The sequence below is a fragment of the Penaeus chinensis genome, chromosome 18 (assembly GCF_019202785.1).
Source record: "Penaeus chinensis breed Huanghai No. 1 chromosome 18, ASM1920278v2, whole genome shotgun sequence".
In the NCBI taxonomy this organism is placed as follows: domain Eukaryota; kingdom Metazoa; phylum Arthropoda; class Malacostraca; order Decapoda; family Penaeidae; genus Penaeus; species Penaeus chinensis.
In genome coordinates this window covers 20041625-20046624 of record NC_061836.1, presented here as the reverse complement: position 1 = coordinate 20046624, position 5000 = coordinate 20041625, and the positions used below count along the sequence as shown (strand labels likewise).

The following is a 5000-nucleotide window of genomic DNA, read 5'->3' as shown; positions in this document are numbered from 1 at the left end:
ATGAAATTAACATATTTCATAATTTGCTAACTAATACATATAAACGATCTTGTATGTGGAAAGAAAATTCAAATGTATACTCCTGCCAAAAATGTATTGTTGTATGGCAGCCTTCACAGAGTTTGAAAACACAAACTTTTTATGTCCATTATCAATTCCAAAATGGCTAATGTAGTTGCCCTCCTTAGAAATATGCGACGCATGTTGCTGTCTTTTAAGTGAAAAAAAAATCACAATTGGAACCGTGCTCTATTTTCTACAGCACACGAAAATCACAAATAAGCATTAAAATAGAGAGGAGACGGGGCATATTCCAATTAATATACATTAACTTTCATTTCTAATTGTTCAAGGTAGTTGTATCGATTTCTTCGATACGGTTTGAAGAAAACACCCCTAGCGACACTGATAAGACGATATTGTTGTTGAATAACTAAGGCGATACCGATACTAACACAAAAATATCGATCGGTATGTATCGCGATACTGCCCATCTCTGTATGGTTATGGAGTCTTGTTCTTCATGCGTTCTTGCATGACGAGAGCCTTGTTTCTTATGACTCGGTCCCTGCTTCTTGATATAATGAGGGACTAATTTCTTCAGCAGTAAGTTGTATCTTCCAGTAGGAACTTTACAGTCTTGTACTGCTTGTATTGGGAAGCTGGTAGAAGCTCAGAGGAATAATACAGTCATCTGCATACGCCACTGCCTCAGGGATTTCTTGGAGTAAATCATCAATCAAGATATCGCATATTAATGGTCCAAGTAAGCTAGTTTATGGAACGCCAGCATTAACTGGGTATCTTTCGCATTCTTCACCTCATACAACCATTTCCGTTTCCCTCTCCCTTGGCTCCTTGTTTTTGAAAGGAGTCCATTATGCCAGACGGTATCGAGTGCACCCGATATGTCTAGTGAAATAACCTGGGTGTTTGTATCTGCTATCTAGGCTTTAACTCCGTTTGTGGGAAAGGAGCAGGGTCTGATGCTGATTTCCCTTTTGTGAAGCCATACTGACGTGAAGAAAGCAGTAGGATGTGAAGTTTGATCATCCAGTGATGGCATTTGCATGTTTTTGGTGAAATTCCCCCATTCCTTGGATCCAGTATTGCCACTCTTCAGTTCGTGCCGCATGTCAATTGCCTACAGACTTTATGTTATGATTCCAATCACACAAATACATGATAAGTGTCATTAATTGAATTTTATTGACATTGCACAGGGTCAAAGTTGTGCTGTGTATTGAATGCTCTGATTCTTGTGTCTGCAATGATACAAGAGATGGGACATCCACTACATCTTCACTTGAGACTGACGGTTCTTGTTGATCATAGCTGACGGTGCCGTGAATGACATTGTCAGATGGAAAGCTCGACGTTGGACTTTGTCCTGCAGCTCCAAACGTGTTGTTGATGCTGACATCTAAGACAAAGATACGTATTCCAGGAAGGGAAGGGTTTGTTGCACTGTACAATACCTGCAGACTGCAGGCATCAAGATGTTTGATTCTTAGCAGAGCCACTATTTGAAGCTCTTTGCAGTTTCCCCTAGATATTAGTCAAACTTGAGGCAATAGTCAAAGCAAACTCTCAAAATAGAGATGTGGTCGGTCATACTTTGTTCCAAAGATGAGTGCCATTAAAACATCTGATGTGATCAGCAATAATTCTTTCAAATACCTTACTTATGATGGAGAACATAGGGATGGGTCTCCAGTTCTCTGTATCCAACTTGCATTTTCGTATTGATTTGCTTTGCTAGGAGTTCAGCTTTCTGGGGATGTAATTGCATAGCTTGAAGAGGAGGATTGGTATCTTGTTTTATTGGCCTTGTTTTTGTTTGATCAGAGACCATTACTTAGACCCAACAATGGTGCTTCTCATATGGGTCTGGATGTGCCTTTCCAATTGCATGTTTTTCTTATATACTAGCATGCTTCTCAGTGCAAAGCTCTGCTATAGTTGGAGGGATGCTGCTAAACCTAATGACTATGGGTTTATGTGTGCCCCCTATTTTTCTCTGTGAATTTTGTTACATACAGATGGCTCCACATGTGCTCAGTCAGTTAGTAGGCCCTTATGACCGCTCCTGATTTCCCCAATCCTTGAATTTGCGAGAAAATGTGTTTTTCTCTTATTACAATTAATATTGACAGTGTTATTATTCTTATTGATAATATGATTATTAAATTGTTATTAAAATATTAACATTAAAGACACTAAAATAATACAAATGAAGCTTTTAAAAAATCAAGGAAAAGGGTAAATAGGTGAGACAGGCAAGAATAATAACTTCTTGGTGACTAAGTTGTAAAGCCATCTATATGTAAGACAATGGATGAACATTTCTTACAGTGGGCATGACACTGTAGTCCTGCCATCCGCGTTGATCGGGTTAAGCCTTCTCAATGCCTTGTACTTTACATCGGAAGCAAGCTTACATCTGTCGCCAAAGCATTGCTGGTCTGTGGGTTTTGATACATAATATATATTAAAGTAATCGATACAAACAAACTGCAGAGATGAAAGGCACTATGTTATCCACTGAACCTGGGCATTGACATCTCCAGTCAGACATTGCTGCCAGCTTGTGTTTTTGAGAAGACTGCTGAATTACTTCCCATCAGCGTGTCTCCATAGTCATATCTCTCTTTAAAAGGATTCTTATATGTATGTCATGATGTTTACTTCAGCTGGGACTGCAGTATGCAATATGGTCTGAAGATCCAATCTTTTGTTGAGGTTTACACTGAACTTCCACACCAAGATCACTGGGTCAAGGGAAACCTCAATGATATGAATGGGAAAGTCTACATGTGTTTTAGACTGTGGACTCCTTGCAGGTCATCAAAGATAGCATAAGGCGTTGGGTGACGTCTCTAACAATTACGGTGCTTTGGCAGTCATAGGTGGTTTGTTCTGTTAGGTACAGAAAGGTGTCGACTACTTGCCACTGTGGATGACACACAACACACAGGCTTACAGAAGAGTCTTCCATGATGATAAAAAAGAACATGGCCTCCATCCAGTTTGGAATGTGAACCTCCAAATGTTGGCGTTGTAGTGCCTCCTTATGGCGTAGGGTAATACCTCCTTCATGGTCTCTAGTACGATCACTCTGGTACCAGTGAGTGTTGCCGTGTATTTTGCCAGATATCTCCTCAACATTGTCATCTAAAAAGGCATTAACTGTAGATGCTATATCAATGTTTTCCCTGAGGATGAAGGAGTGGGTTAGCTTGCCAACAGGTCCAGAATCCCCTCGGGTTAGCAGATAAAATGAGGGGTTGGTATGCATTTGTGGTAATGGAAGACCCTGGAAGACAGGAAACCCATATGAGAAGTGTCCTGGTTAGCCATATTGGTATGGTGGATTTCCAATACAACGCATGTAATAATTTGGGATGGGGTGTACAGATTGATGTACACCTGTAGATGAGCTTGGTTCACTTTCTGCAAGAATGGATCTCAGGAGTTTTGCCTGCCCCGGTTTAGCAGCATGAATAAAACAGGAATTCTGTGTTCATTTCTGTGACAAACTGCACAGATTAATGGTAGATTAAGTCCACACTATTTTTAGCCAGACATGTAGTTGCAAGCACTTTTGAGATGGTTAGTCCTACAGGGTTTGTAAAAGTTATGACTGCCTTTGCATCTTTTATTCTTAATTTTGTAGTGCAATCGGAGGCTTAAAGGTGTTAGCTCACCTATGCCTGTGTTTTACAGCAGATCCTCCGAGAGCTGGTGCAGATCGAAGTATGAGAAATAAAGTAAGATAAAGAAAGGAAGTACGATAGTGATTAACAGTTGGACGTCATGCAACTGTCATTGGATTGTTTAGGGGTCATGCTGTTGAACCGCTGTGTGTGTGAGGGGGGGGGGGGTGAGGTCGAGTGAGAATAAAACATCGAAACATAAGAAATTAGATATTTTTAGGAGAGAAAGATGAGCAGGTATGAATAATTTCAAAGTATTCACACACACGATGTGAAAAGTGTGAAGCTGTTTGAGATCTAAATCTCCAAAAAAGGTGAATTCCTTACAAGCTCTGACTGTCGTGTACATTCACCAAAAAAAAGTATTTTTATTCTGTTTGACTTAAAAATATGATACGATGACGAAAACGGTTGTAAAAAGTGATGTGAACCCGATCGTGGTGTGGCTTTAATAATCAATAATCGAGGAATACTATAGCCCTCACCAATGCTAGAAACATCTCGTCCAAGATTTCCTCGTAGGCATACCCCATAAATCTGCTGGGCCCGACATCTGTCAACACCCCACACTTGCTGTTGTGCATCCCTCTCAAACACCCCAGTGATTTCTGACAGTCTGCATGCTGAAGCATAATGTAAAGTCCCGCTGGATATTGGATTGTTAAAAAAATAATGAAAATAAATAACTAAGAAGAACTCACGGTAGGGTGACGTGGCTACTAACTACCAGCCACCTGTAGAGGGTGTTGCCACTGAATATCAATGGTTTTCATTAGCTCGTAATATTAATGCACTTCAATGCAAGCCTTCTATTTGTCTTTCATATTGCAAATTGATTTATAGTTTTGAATGACATTTACTTGATCTCCCTCAGTCCTACAACTTCTGGCCTTGATTCTGGTGGATCCAGTTGCTTAGTGTCGCTGGATCCACAGAGACGTGGTTGGCTTCGAAATTACTAATTTTGTTGATAATCCCACAGAGTAAAGCGTAATTACGACGCTACAAATGGCCCATTACTAATATTAACATAATACGAGGTCTTAGCCATATCAGTTCCGAAACACAATTTAAACATATTATGAAGCTTCATCTGTTCAAAGCTTTGAAAACAAGTACCACCCTTTCCAAATAAACTACCAGCTATCGTTTCGGTTTCATCTACTCCTAAGTAAAGATACCTTTTTTTGTAGCAAGTGTACCTCGCTTGCTTCTTTCTCTCTCTCTCTCTCTCCCTCTCTCTCTCTCTCTCTCTCTCTCTCTCTCTCTCTCTCTCTCTCTCTC

The 5000-nt window shown here is 40.1% G+C and overlaps 1 protein-coding gene across 3 annotated transcripts in view; it reads left to right on the top strand.

Moving 5' to 3' along the window:
* Window positions 1-5000, top strand: part of LOC125034535 (sarcosine dehydrogenase, mitochondrial-like) — a 40087-nt gene that overhangs the window by 12473 nt on the left and 22614 nt on the right. The window lies entirely within an intron of this gene.